The sequence below is a fragment of the Schistocerca nitens genome, chromosome 2, assembly GCF_023898315.1.
Source record: "Schistocerca nitens isolate TAMUIC-IGC-003100 chromosome 2, iqSchNite1.1, whole genome shotgun sequence".
NCBI lineage: Eukaryota > Metazoa > Arthropoda > Insecta > Orthoptera > Acrididae > Schistocerca > Schistocerca nitens.
The window spans coordinates 93,976,013-93,989,381 of record NC_064615.1 but is presented as its reverse complement, the minus strand read 5'-3'; the positions used below and the strand labels follow the sequence as shown (position 1 = coordinate 93,989,381).

The window sequence follows — 13,369 nt, the reverse complement described above, 5'->3', positions numbered from 1 at the left end:
TAAGAAAGCATGCACAGCCTCTGGTAGCTCAGTTGGTAGAGCGGTGGACTGTAGTGGGCGATTCACAGTTATCCATAGGTCGCTGGTTCAAATCCGGCCCAGAGGACTGTTTTTCTAATCTCAGGAGCAAAGAGGCTCCAGAGCATGCCCACTCGGTCAGAACTTCCCTATGTTTTAAACCTATTTTAAAGGAAATTCATTTGCTCAGCTTATAATAGCTAGTTGATAATCATGGGATTCTTAGCCTTCGTAGGATAATGATATTTCTTCGAATTACCGTAAAATTGCTTGCTCTTACAGGCATTACTCGTTTAATGTGCTATATAGGTCACATAGTCGCACCAATATTCAACAGTTTCACAGACGTCTCGTTTTTTACACAAACGTAGAAACTAAATCCCTGAGCCTATTGCTGCTACTTGCTCGGCGAGAAACGCTTATTACAGAAAATTTGGACTAAACGAAGGTTCCACAGAGATTCGAACTCGGATCGCTGGATTCAGAGTCCAGAGTGCTAACCGTTACACCATGGAACCAGACAGGAGCATGGGACTCGTAAATACACTTAGCAGTACTCTGGCATACTTCAGACACTTCCTACTTGCATTTTTTAACTTAATTGACACGATCGAGTATTATAAAACTTAATCTGGGCAATGTTTGCAGTTGCAGCCGATGACTGCATTTCCTGTGCGTCTATATGACCGCGCTGAGTAGCAGTGTGTGGAAATGAAAGACAGGGACGGACGTAAAGCAATCAGTACGAATAAGAAAGCATGCACAGCCTCTGGTAGCTCAGTTGGTAGAGCGGTGGACTGTAGTGGGCGATTCACAGTTATCCATAGGTCGCTGGTTCAAATCCGGCCCAGAGGACTGTTTTTCTAATCTCAGGAGCAAAGAGGCTCCAGAGCATGCCCACTCGGTCAGAACTTCCCTATGTTTTAAACCTATTTTAAAGGAAATTCATTTGCTCAGCTTATAATAGCTAGTTGATAATCATGGGATTCTTAGCCTTCGTAGGATAATGATATTTCTTCGAATTACCGTAAAATTGCTTGCTCTTACAGGCATTACTCGTTTAATGTGCTATATAGGTCACATAGTCGCACCAATATTCAACAGTTTCACAGACGTCTCGTTTTTTACACAAACGTAGAAACTAAATCCCTGAGCCTATCGCTGCTACTTGCTCGGCGAGAAACGCTCATTACAGAAAATTTGGACTAAACGAAGGTTCCACCGAGATTCGAACTCGGATCGCTGGATTCAGAGTCCAGAGTGCTAACCGTTACACCATGGAACCAGACAGGAGCATGGGACTCGTAAATACACTTAGCAGTACTCTGGCATACTTCAGACACTTCCTACTTGCATTTTTTAACTTAATTGACACGATCGAGCATTATAAAACTTAATCTGGGCAATGTTTGCAGCTGCAGCCGATGACTGCATTTCCTGTGCGTCTATATGACCGCGCTGAGTAGCAGTGTGTGGAAATGAAAGACAGGGACGGACGTAAAGCAATCAGTACGAATAAGAAAGCATGCACAGCCTCTGGTAGCTCAGTTGGTAGAGCGGTGGACTGTAGTGGGCGATTCACAGTTATCCATAGGTCGCTGGTTCAAATCCGGCCCAGAGGACTGTTTTTCTAATCTCAGGAGCAAAGAGGCTCCAGAGCATGCCCACTCGGTCAGAACTTCCCTATGTTTTAAACCTATTTTAAAGGAAATTCATTTGCTCAGCTTATAATAGCTAGTTGATAATCATGGGATTCTTAGCCTTCGTAGGATAATGATATTTCTTCGAATTACCGTAAAATTGCTTGCTCTTACAGGCATTACTCGTTTAATGTGCTATATAGGTCACATAGTCGCACCAATATTCAACAGTTTCACAGACGTCTCGTTTTTTACACAAACGTAGAAACTAAATCCCTGAGCCTATCGCTGCTACTTGCTCGGCGAGAAACGCTCATTACAGAAAATTTGGACTAAACGAAGGTTCCACCGAGATTCGAACTCGGATCGCTGGATTCAGAGTCCAGAGTGCTAACCGTTACACCATGGAACCAGACAGGAGCATGGGACTCGTAAATACACTTAGCAGTACTCTGGCATACTTCAGACACTTCCTACTTGCATTTTTTAACTTAATTGACACGATCGAGCATTATAAAACTTAATCTGGGCAATGTTTGCAGTTGCAGCCGATGACTGCATTTCCTGTGCGTCTATATGACCGCGCTGAGTAGCAGTGTGTGGAAATGAAAGACAGGGACGGACGTAAAGCAATCAGTACGAATAAGAAAGCATGCACAGCCTCTGGTAGCTCAGTTGGTAGAGCGGTGGACTGTAGTGGGCGATTCACAGTTATCCATAGGTCGCTGGTTCAAATCCGGCCCAGAGGACTGTTTTTCTAATCTCAGGAGCAAAGAGGCTCCAGAGCATGCCCACTCGGTCAGAACTTCCCTATGTTTTAAACCTATTTTAAAGGAAATTCATTTGCTCAGCTTATAATAGCTAGTTGATAATCATGGGATTCTTAGCCTTCGTAGGATAATGATATTTCTTCGAATTACCGTAAAATTGCTTGCTCTTACAGGCATTACTCGTTTAATGTGCTATATAGGTCACATAGTCGCACCAATATTCAACAGTTTCACAGACGTCTCGTTTTTTACACAAACGTAGAAACTAAATCCCTGAGCCTATCGCTGCTACTTGCTCGGCGAGAAACGCTTATTACAGAAAATTTGGACTAAACGAAGGTTCCACCGAGATTCGAACTCGGATCGCTGGATTCAGAGTCCAGAGTGCTAACCGTTACACCATTTTTTTTTATTTTTTTTGTTTTTTTGTTTTTTTTCTTTTTTTTCTATTTTTTTTTTTTTTTTACGGGCCTCCTTCCCTCCCCTTCAGCCCGACCTGACGCTCACCAAAATCGCCTTCCACGGCGTCGGCTTCTTCGGCCTTCAAGTTTAGTTACGTATTTACTTGTTTGTATCATAATTAGTGGCTCCTTGCCAATGGAAACCAATAAACTCCATCCGAGAGAAATAAAATGGTGCCGTGAAGGTGAAGACACCGGAGTGCAAGTGCAAAGTAATATTGTCCAGGCAAAAAAAAGTATGACCAAGTGTCTTGTTGTTTCAATGAACCTCTATTGTTCCATATGATCAGGATTCTTCCTTGTGAAATTAAAGCGGCTCTCCGCCGGGTGAAAAAAAAAAAAAAGGTACATTCAAAATTAAAAAGCAAAGAAAGAGAAATTGGTTAAAGTGGTAGTACGTGACTCTTAGTTTCCACGATGGGAATGTCGCGAGGTGACCGCTTCAAGGTTTGTCTTCTCGTGAAGTGGATTACTCATTTTCCGTGTCGGATCTTGACTCTTTCACTCCTGCAGTTTCTCCAAGATCGTTACCCCAAAGTGTCGTCTCATAACTTTGATGCAGTCACTCGCGAAATGCGGCCGTGCCGTCGTGGGCCTGTTCGTAAACGTGCAACCCGAGGGGTGTTCACATACCCATCACCATAATTTGTAACATATTTCCATACGTGTCTGCATAATCCCTGTGTCGCATGATCAGTGCATGTTGATATTCCAAGTACGCGAGGTAGTCGTCAAGTGATGCACGGCGATTGTTGATGATAAAGGCAATGGTGTGGCCTAACATCCATATGGCCGCGTTGTGTTTCCTGCGTGGATATCGTATTTTTTGCGGTCGGAGTAATTCCATTGGATCCACATTTTGTGGTACAGTACGGTCGATGATCGCCAGGTTGCTCCGCATATGAGCGACGATCGGCCCTGCGGTACTACAGGTTAACCGGTGGGCCATAGTGTCCACATAGCCGCATAAGTCGCAGTTCGGTGTGGGGCTTAGGTGGATCCTGTGCAATTGTTCATTGGTGGGCACCTTGTCGTTGATAACTAAGTACCATGCAGATGCGACCCTTGAAGGCAATACGCGACTATGGACAGTTCTCCAGACTGTATTCCACTGGATTTGCGGGTATTTTTGGGTTATTCTGTTGGTTCTGCCGTCGGTTGTAAGGAAGCTATATATCTTGGTGTTGGTATACGGTGGATGGATGCCCTCTGCGGAGCGAATGTAACTAAATTCACTGTAATATAGTCGGATGTGGCGAAAGGTGATCGGTATCGTGGCCTCATTTATAGGTGGACTGAGACTGCATGGCCTCCAGATTGAGAGGAGGGTCCTCGTGAAACTCGATGTGTCTTGCGTGACAATTTTCTTCATGCGGTTAATTAACAATGTCCGGCATTTGTGTTTGGTACTAATGAGACCAAGTCCCCCTCTCGACGATGGTAGGGTCAATGTTTCAAAGCTGACTTTAAATATATGTCTCCGTAGCACGTACCAACAGAAAGCTTTTTGTATACTGGCTGCGAGGTGATCTGAAACCGGTAAAATTTGGCCTAAGTAATACATACGGCTCGCTATAGATATGCGAACTGTATGAACTTTCTGCAAGAGATCCAGTTCCCTATCAGAATAAATACAGGTTGTTGCTCGTATCTTGTGCAACATATCTGTCCAGTTTTTGGTGGCCATAACATCAGGAACCGCACACCAATAAACGCCAAGAGATTTGTGTTGGTCTTTCGTTGCACACCAGTCGATACGGGTGACATCACCGATTCCGCACCCGATGTGTAGCAACGTCGTCTTCCTCTTGTTCAGCTTCGCGCCGGTGACCGCATTGAAGATGTTGACAATGTGTCCTATCTCCAGTAGATTAGCCTCTGAAGTTACACCTAAGCAGACGTCATCAGCATAGGCAATACATGCCATCTTCTGCATTCCAATGGGGATTCCTCTGGACCTCTCATTTATGGTCATAAGCAGAGGCTCGACAGCTATGGCATACAACGCCATCGATAACGGGCAGCCTTGTCGGATGGATCGTCTGATCGTTATTGTGTCCGTTAAGTGACCATTGACAATTACACGAGACGTGGCTTTGGAAATTAACTGATGGAGCAGAGTGACGAAACGGCAGCCAAAACCCATCTTCAGCAGTGCCTTAGTCAGGTATTCGTGACCGATGCGGTCATACGCTTTTTCAAAATCGAGAAAAAGCAACGCCCCAGGCTCTTGAGTGTGCGCTAATGAGCATATCACTTCCCTGAGATCGCAGGCAGCTGATATTATGCTTCGGCCATCTACCGCTCCATATTGATGTTTTCCAAGGAGTTTGTTCAGGACCGGTTGCATGCGCTGCTTCACCGCTCTCGTTATGATTTTAAAATCCGAGTTGAGTAGCGTAATTGGTCTGAGACCTTGGATCTTCCGACTGTTGCCTGGTTTTGGCAAAAGTACAATAAAGCCTTCCCTCAATTCGTTTGGAACAGAATCAAGTCGCCACATCTCATTAGCGATTTGGAGAAACGTTGGAGCCAGGATGTCCCAATAGTGCTGATAAAATTCTGCGCCGAGACCGTCGGGGCCAGGGGATTTCCGTTTTGCAGCGCTGAAGACTGCCTGTTTTAAGTCTTCTGCACTGAAAGCCGCTTCTAGAGTTGCATTGTCCTCGTGTAATAAGACAGAAGGGATGTCCCTGAGAACTTCGTCGCAGAGTGCGTCGTCAACCTCTTGTCTGTTATACAGGTCGCTGAAGTGGTGGTATATATGCAATGCGATGTCCCGTTGTTTAGTAAAGACATTTCCGGCTCCATCTTCTACTTCTTCAATTAGCTTGGCTTTCTCTCTCCGCAGAGTTCGTAAGGTGTGGTATAGGGAAGCCGTCTCATCTGCCGCGATGTCCTTGGGCTGTGACCTACGTATGGTGACGTCCATTTGCTGGCGATAGAGGGTCATAATCTTAGCTTTATATTTCTTGATGCGGCAGTAGGTGTCAACGGCTGTGATGTCAGCGCAGTGATATAATTCCCGAAGACCAGAAAAATAAAATTCTATTGTCTGCCTATGCCAGTACGATTTCTGATACGCATAGCGTTTAATCGTTGTCCGAAGTTTAGGTTTTGCACTATGGAGCCACCATTCGGTGATAGACCTATACCTGGTTCGCGTGCGCTGTAGTTGCTCCCACACCTGTGTTATCTCTTCGTCCAGCTCTCTGTCTTGCAACAGGCCAACATTCAGTTTCCAATAACCCCTCCCACGAGGTACTTGTGGGCGTTGGAGGTTTACGTAGCACTGGTGTACGCTATGGTCCGAGAAGCTGACGGGGGCGATATCACTGTTGGCTACCCTACGACCGAGAGCGAGGGAGACATAAATCCGGTCGATCCTGCTGGCAGAATTACTGGTGATGTGCGTGTAAGCTACGCGATCGCCGTGTATAAGTTCCCAGCTGTCTAGTAGTTTCAGGCCTTGCACAAGACAGTCGAGCTCTGTGCACTTATTAAAGTTGGGCGTTTGATCCTTTGGTGACAGAACGCAGTTAAAATCTCCGCCTAAAATACAATTCTCAGCATGTCCACCAATTAAAAAGGGGATATCGTTTTTATAAAAAGAGGACCGTTCCTGTCGGCGGTTGCTGCCGGATGGTGCATATAAGTTGACAATCTTAATACCGTTAACTATACAGGCGATGCCTCTGCCATTAATGAGCCGTACTACATTTGAGTGGGGGATGCCGTCTCGTAATAAAATTGCGGTCCCAGTATGGTCTTCTTTGCTAATATTTACTACAGTGGTAAAACCAGCTACTGTCGGTTCCACGCAAACTTCCTGTAGTAGCCCAATGTCTACGTTCGTTCGGCGGATGAAGTCGGTAAACGCTCGGAGTTTTACATCGCTCTGGATTCTGTTCATGTTAATGGTCGTCAGATTATACGTAAAGATTTCAGTCATTGAGGCAGAAATTGCGCAAGCTGGGAAATACCATCACCTCTATGCATACACATACACACATCACTACAGCAGGACAAACACCTATAAGGGGCCCTCGTTGCGGTCTGTCTCATCGTCCGAACCCCATGAAGGGCCCGGAGGCTGCTGCCGGCTGTCATCAGATTCCATAGGTTCTACTCCGTCGGGTGGGGGCGGTTCTGGAGCAGCAGATTGGCTGGTTTTTAATTTTGCAGCCACCTGTTGCGCCACGGGCTTCAACTGTTTTGCAGTCTGTGTAGCACCGTCGCGAGCAACGCGAGGTTTCTTTTTATCAGGTGACACTCTGCGTGTGGCATCTTTTGGTGCATCGCAATCTGCCTTTTTAGCTTTCCGGGAACCTGAAGCTGCATGCGGAAGGTTGGTATTTAAGTGGCTATCTGGGGAATCTGCAAGAACTGTGACAGTTTCAGCAGGTTGTAATGTCACCTGTCGGGAGTTCACGGGGTCGGGATGCAAAGGGTCACGTGAAGGAATTTCGGTGACGGAACGGATGTTTTCCGACAGCTCTTGGGAAGTGTCTTCTTTCTCCGCTGTGGGTTCATCTACAACTGCGGTATGGATAGATTCCTTTGCAGCTTCGCCCCCGACAGAACTGTGTTCTGGAATGATAGGTGAGTCCGTGGTGATATTATGACCTGCCGGAGCGTCGGACATTTCCACGTCACCGGAATGTGTGACGGCAGATGTGTCGTGCGCAGCACTGTACATCGCGTCGTCGGCAGAGCTCGCGAAAAGGCCGGCACCGGTAAACAAGCGGCTGGCTACGGTGGCGTACTGGGCACGCGGCTGGCCGTCCGGCCCTATCTCGGCTGGTAACTGCACAGGTCTCCTGCGCGGACATTGAGCTCTGAGGTGGCCGAACATGTTGCAAACAGAGCATGTGCGGGGTTGCCCTTCATAAACAACTAGAGCTTTAAAACCGCACATATGAACGAAAGACGGAATGTGAGTTTCTAAGTCAATCCTGACAGTTCTGACCCCGTTGTCAACTTTATAGTACATATTGCCACCCCAACGGTCGGCGGTTACTGAGTACACGGTACCGTACTTCGAGAGGGCGTCCTTTATGTACTTAAAGTCAAGTTCAAAGGGTAGCAAGTGCACTTTAACTGCCCGAAGTCCTAGTCCTGCATAAGTAATGGCAACACGACTCACCTCGCCATTGCTGGTCTTGTATTCGGCAACCCCATTCGTAGTGGCCATAATCCTCTGGCAGATATCGTCGTTCTTCAATTTAACGTAGAAAACGTTGCTCAAAAAGTCATATCCCATGCCTAGGCAGTCTTCTGCAGGTACCTTAAACGTGTCACGAAACCAATCATCAAACTCGTAAACCTTAGGACGCACGACATCGAAACTAAAGCTGAACTTTAAAGTGTACTTCCTTAATTGAGACTCAATTTTGCACAAATACTAACAACTCACAAAGCGCACAATGTAAACACACGCGAGCGTAAACGGCGAGCACGCTGCGCTGCTACGTCCGACCGCTAAGGCGGTTCGGCCGCGACTACCACCATGGAACCAGACAGGAGCATGGGACTCGTAAATACACTTAGCAGTACTCTGGCATACTTCAGACACTTCCTACTTGCATTTTTTAACTTAATTGACACGATCGAGCATTATAAAACTTAATCTGGGCAATGTTTGCAGTTGCAGCCGATGACTGCATTTCCTGTGCGTCTATATGACCGCGCTGAGTAGCAGTGTGTGGAAATGAAAGACAGGGACGGACGTAAAGCAATCAGTACGAATAAGAAAGCATGCACAGCCTCTGGTAGCTCAGTTGGTAGAGCGGTGGACTGTAGTGGGCGATTCACAGTTATCCATAGGTCGCTGGTTCAAATCCGGCCCAGAGGACTGTTTTTCTAATCTCAGGAGCAAAGAGGCTCCAGAGCATGCCCACTCGGTCAGAACTTCCCTATGTTTTAAACCTATTTTAAAGGAAATTCATTTGCTCAGCTTATAATAGCTAGTTGATAATCATGGGATTCTTAGCCTTCGTAGGATAATGATATTTCTTCGAATTACCGTAAAATTGCTTGCTCTTACAGGCATTACTCGTTTAATGTGCTATATAGGTCACATAGTCGCACCAATATTCAACAGTTTCACAGACGTCTCGTTTTTTACACAAACGTAGAAACTAAATCCCTGAGCCTATCGCTGCTACTTGCTCGGCGAGAAACGCTTATTACAGAAAATTTGGACTAAACGAAGGTCCCACCGAGATTCGAACTCGGATCGCTGGATTCAGAGTCCAGAGTGCTAACCGTTACACCATGGAACCAGACAGGAGCATGGGACTCGTAAATACACTTAGCAGTACTCTGGCATACTTCAGACACTTCCTACTTGCATTTTTTAACTTAATTGACACGATCGAGCATTATAAAACTTAATCTGGGCAATGTTTGCAGTTGCAGCCGATGACTGCATTTCCTGTGCGTCTATATGACCGCGCTGAGTAGCAGTGTGTGGAAATGAAAGACAGGGACGGACGTAAAGCAATCAGTACGAATAAGAAAGCATGCACAGCCTCTGGTAGCTCAGTTGGCAGAGCGGTGGACTGTAGTGGGCGATTCACAGTTATCCATAGGTCGCTGGTTCAAATCCGGCCCAGAGGACTGTTTTTCTAATCTCAGGAGCAAAGAGGCTCCAGAGCATGCCCACTCGGTCAGAACTTCCCTATGTTTTAAACCTATTTTAAAGGAAATTCATTTGCTCAGCTTATAATAGCTAGTTGATAATCATGGGATTCTTAGCCTTCGTAGGATAATGATATTTCTTCGAATTACCGTAAAATTGCTTGCTCTTACAGGCATTACTCGTTTAATGTGCTATATAGGTCACATAGTCGCACCAATATTCAACAGTTTCACAGACGTCTCGTTTTTTACACAAACGTAGAAACTAAATCCCTGAGCCTATCGCTGCTACTTGCTCGGCGAGAAACGCTTATTACAGAAAATTTGGACTAAACGAAGGTTCCACCGAGATTCGAACTCGGATCGCTGGATTCAGAGTCCAGAGTGCTAACCGTTACACCATGGAACCAGACAGGAGCATGGGACTCGTAAATACACTTAGCAGTACTCTGGCATACTTCAGACACTTCCTACTTGCATTTTTTAACTTAATTGACACGATCGAGCATTATAAAACTTAATCTGGGCAATGTTTGCAGTTGCAGCCGATGACTGCATTTCCTGTGCGTCTATATGACCGCGCTGAGTAGCAGTGTGTGGAAATGAAAGACAGGGACGGACGTAAAGCAATCAGTACGAATAAGAAAGCATGCACAGCCTCTGGTAGCTCAGTTGGTAGAGCGGTGGACTGTAGTGGGCGATTCACAGTTATCCATAGGTCGCTGGTTCAAATCCGGCCCAGAGGACTGTTTTTCTAATCTCAGGAGCAAAGAGGCTCCAGAGCATGCCCACTCGGTCAGAACTTCCCTATGTTTTAAACCTATTTTAAAGGAAATTCATTTGCTCAGCTTATAATAGCTAGTTGATAATCATGGGATTCTTAGCCTTCGTAGGATAATGATATTTCTTCGAATTACCGTAAAATTGCTTGCTCTTACAGGCATTACTCGTTTAATGTGCTATATAGGTCACATAGTCGCACCAATATTCAACAGTTTCACAGACGTCTCGTTTTTTACACAAACGTAGAAACTAAATCCCTGAGCCTATCGCTGCTACTTGCTCGGCGAGAAACGCTTATTACAGAAAATTTGGACTAAACGAAGGTTCCACAGAGATTCGAACTCGGATCGCTGGATTCAGAGTCCAGAGTGCTAACCGTTACACCATGGAACCAGACAGGAGCATGGGACTCGTAAATACACTTAGCAGTACTCTGGCATACTTCAGACACTTCCTACTTGCATTTTTTAACTTAATTGACACGATCGAGCATTATAAAACTTAATCTGGGCAATGTTTGCAGTTGCAGCCGATGACTGCATTTCCTGTGCGTCTATATGACCGCGCTGAGTAGCAGTGTGTGGAAATGAAAGACAGGGACGGACGTAAAGCAATCAGTACGAATAAGAAAGCATGCACAGCCTCTGGTAGCTCAGTTGGTAGAGCGGTGGACTGTAGTGGGCGATTCACAGTTATCCATAGGTCGCTGGTTCAAATCCGGCCCAGAGGACTGTTTTTCTAATCTCAGGAGCAAAGAGGCTCCAGAGCATGCCCACTCGGTCAGAACTTCCCTATGTTTTAAACCTATTTTAAAGGAAATTCATTTGCTCAGCTTATAATAGCTAGTTGATAATCATGGGATTCTTAGCCTTCGTAGGATAATGATATTTCTTCGAATTACCGTAAAATTGCTTGCTCTTACAGGCATTACTCGTTTAATGTGCTATATAGGTCACATAGTCGCACCAATATTCAACAGTTTCACAGACGTCTCGTTTTTTACACAAACGTAGAAACTAAATCCCTGAGCCAATCGCTGCTACTTGCTCGGCGAGAAACGCTTATTACAGAAAATTTGGACTAAACGAAGGTTCCACCGAGATTCGAACTCGGATCGCTGGATTCAGAGTCCAGAGTGCTAACCGTTACACCATGGAACCAGACAGGAGCATGGGACTCGTAAATACACTTAGCAGTACTCTGGCATACTTCAGACACTTCCTACTTGCATTTTTTAACTTAATTGACACGATCGAGCATTATAAAACTTAATCTGGGCAATGTTTGCAGTTGCAGCCGATGACTGCATTTCCTGTGCGTCTATATGACCGCGCTGAGTAGCAGTGTGTGGAAATGAAAGACAGGGACGGACGTAAAGCAATCAGTACGAATAAGAAAGCATGCACAGCCTCTGGTAGCTCAGTTGGTAGAGCGGTGGACTGTAGTGGGCGATTCACAGTTATCCATAGGTCGCTGGTTCAAATCCGGCCCAGAGGACTGTTTTTCTAATCTCAGGAGCAAAGAGGCTCCAGAGCATGCCCACTCGGTCAGAACTTCCCTATGTTTTAAACCTATTTTAAAGGAAATTCATTTGCTCAGCTTATAATAGCTAGTTGATAATCATGGGATTCTTAGCCTTCGTAGGATAATGATATTTCTTCGAATTACCGTAAAATTGCTTGCTCTTACAGGCATTACTCGTTTAATGTGCTATATAGGTCACATAGTCGCACCAATATTCAACAGTTTCACAGACGTCTCGTTTTTTACACAAACGTAGAAACTAAATCCCTGAGCCTATCGCTGCTACTTGCTCGGCGAGAAACGCTTATTACAGAAAATTTGGACTAAACGAAGGTTCCACCGAGATTCGAACTCGGATCGCTGGATTCAGAGTCCAGAGTGCTAACCGTTACACCATGGAACCAGACAGGAGCATGGGACTCGTAAATACACTTAGCAGTACTCTGGCATACTTCAGACACTTCCTACTTGCATTTTTTAACTTAATTGACACGATCGAGCATTATAAAACTTAATCTGGGCAATGTTTGCAGTTGCAGCCGATGACTGCATTTCCTGTGCGTCTATATGACCGCGCTGAGTAGCAGTGTGTGGAAATGAAAGACAGGGACGGACGTAAAGCAATCAGTACGAATAAGAAAGCATGCACAGCCTCTGGTAGCTCAGTTGGTAGAGCGGTGGACTGTAGTGGGCGATTCACAGTTATCCATAGGTCGCTGGTTCAAATCCGGCCGAGAGGACTGTTTTTCTAATCTCAGGAGCAAAGAGGCTCCAGAGCATGCCCACTCGGTCACAACTTCCCTATGTTTTAAACCTATTTTAAAGGAAATTCATTTGCTCAGCTTATAATAGCTAGTTGATAATCATGGGATTCTTAGCCTTCGTAGGATAATGATATTTCTTCGAATTACCGTAAAATTGCTTGCTCTTACAGGCATTACTCGTTTAATGTGCTATATAGGTCACATAGTCGCACCAATATTCAACAGTTTCACAGACGTCTCGTTTTTTACACAAACGTAGAAACTAAATCCCTGAGCCTATCGCTGCTACTTGCTCGGCGAGAAACGCTTATTACAGAAAATTTGGACTAAACCAAGGTTCCACCGAGATTCGAACTCGGATCGCTGGATTCAGAGTCCAGAGTGCTAACCGTTACAACATGGAACCAGACAGGAGCATGGGACTCGTAAATACACTTAGCAGTACTCTGGCATACTTCAGACACTTCCTACTTGCATTTTTTAACTTAATTGACACGATCGAGCATTATAAAACTTAATCTGGGCAATGTTTGCAGTTGCAGCCGATGACTGCATTTCCTGTGCGTCTATATGACCGCGCTGAGTAGCAGTGTGTGGAAATGAAAGACAGGGACGGACGTAAAGCAATCAGTACGAATAAGAAAGCATGCACAGCCTCTGGTAGCTCAGTTGGTAGAGCGGTGGACTGTAGTGGGCGATTCACAGTTATCCATAGGTCGCTGGTTCAAATCCGGCCCAGAGGACTGTTTTTCTAATCTCAGGAGCAA

General features: G+C 45.4%; 20 non-coding genes across 20 annotated transcripts; 11 read left to right on the top strand and 9 right to left on the bottom strand.

The window, feature by feature from the left end:
- Positions 1 to 17: 17 nt before the first annotated feature.
- Positions 18 to 106, top strand: Trnay-gua (transfer RNA tyrosine (anticodon GUA)). The gene is given in 2 exon segments: positions 18 to 54; positions 71 to 106. It is a non-coding gene; the product is annotated as a tRNA-Tyr (tRNA).
- A 358-nt stretch (positions 107 to 464) lies between these two features.
- Trnaq-cug (transfer RNA glutamine (anticodon CUG)) lies at positions 465 to 536 on the bottom strand. Its single transcript has one exon. It is a non-coding gene; the product is annotated as a tRNA-Gln (tRNA).
- Positions 537 to 784: 248 nt separating this feature from the next.
- Positions 785 to 873, top strand: Trnay-gua (transfer RNA tyrosine (anticodon GUA)). The gene is given in 2 exon segments: positions 785 to 821; positions 838 to 873. It is a non-coding gene; the product is annotated as a tRNA-Tyr (tRNA).
- Positions 874 to 1,231: 358 nt separating this feature from the next.
- Positions 1,232 to 1,303, bottom strand: Trnaq-cug (transfer RNA glutamine (anticodon CUG)). Its single transcript has one exon. It is a non-coding gene; the product is annotated as a tRNA-Gln (tRNA).
- A 248-nt stretch (positions 1,304 to 1,551) lies between these two features.
- On the top strand, positions 1,552 to 1,640 carry Trnay-gua (transfer RNA tyrosine (anticodon GUA)). Its single transcript is given in 2 exon segments — positions 1,552 to 1,588; positions 1,605 to 1,640. It is a non-coding gene; the product is annotated as a tRNA-Tyr (tRNA).
- A 358-nt stretch (positions 1,641 to 1,998) lies between these two features.
- Positions 1,999 to 2,070, bottom strand: Trnaq-cug (transfer RNA glutamine (anticodon CUG)). The gene has a single exon. It is a non-coding gene; the product is annotated as a tRNA-Gln (tRNA).
- Positions 2,071 to 2,318: 248 nt separating this feature from the next.
- On the top strand, positions 2,319 to 2,407 carry Trnay-gua (transfer RNA tyrosine (anticodon GUA)). The gene is given in 2 exon segments: positions 2,319 to 2,355; positions 2,372 to 2,407. It is a non-coding gene; the product is annotated as a tRNA-Tyr (tRNA).
- A 6,247-nt stretch (positions 2,408 to 8,654) lies between these two features.
- Positions 8,655 to 8,743, top strand: Trnay-gua (transfer RNA tyrosine (anticodon GUA)). The gene is given in 2 exon segments: positions 8,655 to 8,691; positions 8,708 to 8,743. It is a non-coding gene; the product is annotated as a tRNA-Tyr (tRNA).
- A 358-nt stretch (positions 8,744 to 9,101) lies between these two features.
- On the bottom strand, positions 9,102 to 9,173 carry Trnaq-cug (transfer RNA glutamine (anticodon CUG)). Its single transcript has one exon. It is a non-coding gene; the product is annotated as a tRNA-Gln (tRNA).
- A 248-nt stretch (positions 9,174 to 9,421) lies between these two features.
- Trnay-gua (transfer RNA tyrosine (anticodon GUA)) lies at positions 9,422 to 9,510 on the top strand. Its single transcript is given in 2 exon segments — positions 9,422 to 9,458; positions 9,475 to 9,510. It is a non-coding gene; the product is annotated as a tRNA-Tyr (tRNA).
- A 358-nt stretch (positions 9,511 to 9,868) lies between these two features.
- Trnaq-cug (transfer RNA glutamine (anticodon CUG)) lies at positions 9,869 to 9,940 on the bottom strand. Its single transcript has one exon. It is a non-coding gene; the product is annotated as a tRNA-Gln (tRNA).
- Positions 9,941 to 10,188: 248 nt separating this feature from the next.
- On the top strand, positions 10,189 to 10,277 carry Trnay-gua (transfer RNA tyrosine (anticodon GUA)). Its single transcript is given in 2 exon segments — positions 10,189 to 10,225; positions 10,242 to 10,277. It is a non-coding gene; the product is annotated as a tRNA-Tyr (tRNA).
- Positions 10,278 to 10,635: 358 nt separating this feature from the next.
- Trnaq-cug (transfer RNA glutamine (anticodon CUG)) lies at positions 10,636 to 10,707 on the bottom strand. Its single transcript has one exon. It is a non-coding gene; the product is annotated as a tRNA-Gln (tRNA).
- A 248-nt stretch (positions 10,708 to 10,955) lies between these two features.
- Trnay-gua (transfer RNA tyrosine (anticodon GUA)) lies at positions 10,956 to 11,044 on the top strand. Its single transcript is given in 2 exon segments — positions 10,956 to 10,992; positions 11,009 to 11,044. It is a non-coding gene; the product is annotated as a tRNA-Tyr (tRNA).
- A 358-nt stretch (positions 11,045 to 11,402) lies between these two features.
- Positions 11,403 to 11,474, bottom strand: Trnaq-cug (transfer RNA glutamine (anticodon CUG)). The gene has a single exon. It is a non-coding gene; the product is annotated as a tRNA-Gln (tRNA).
- Positions 11,475 to 11,722: 248 nt separating this feature from the next.
- Positions 11,723 to 11,811, top strand: Trnay-gua (transfer RNA tyrosine (anticodon GUA)). The gene is given in 2 exon segments: positions 11,723 to 11,759; positions 11,776 to 11,811. It is a non-coding gene; the product is annotated as a tRNA-Tyr (tRNA).
- A 358-nt stretch (positions 11,812 to 12,169) lies between these two features.
- Positions 12,170 to 12,241, bottom strand: Trnaq-cug (transfer RNA glutamine (anticodon CUG)). The gene has a single exon. It is a non-coding gene; the product is annotated as a tRNA-Gln (tRNA).
- Positions 12,242 to 12,489: 248 nt separating this feature from the next.
- Trnay-gua (transfer RNA tyrosine (anticodon GUA)) lies at positions 12,490 to 12,578 on the top strand. Its single transcript is given in 2 exon segments — positions 12,490 to 12,526; positions 12,543 to 12,578. It is a non-coding gene; the product is annotated as a tRNA-Tyr (tRNA).
- Positions 12,579 to 12,936: 358 nt separating this feature from the next.
- On the bottom strand, positions 12,937 to 13,008 carry Trnaq-cug (transfer RNA glutamine (anticodon CUG)). The gene has a single exon. It is a non-coding gene; the product is annotated as a tRNA-Gln (tRNA).
- A 248-nt stretch (positions 13,009 to 13,256) lies between these two features.
- On the top strand, positions 13,257 to 13,345 carry Trnay-gua (transfer RNA tyrosine (anticodon GUA)). Its single transcript is given in 2 exon segments — positions 13,257 to 13,293; positions 13,310 to 13,345. It is a non-coding gene; the product is annotated as a tRNA-Tyr (tRNA).
- The last annotated feature ends 24 nt before the right edge of the window (positions 13,346 to 13,369 follow it).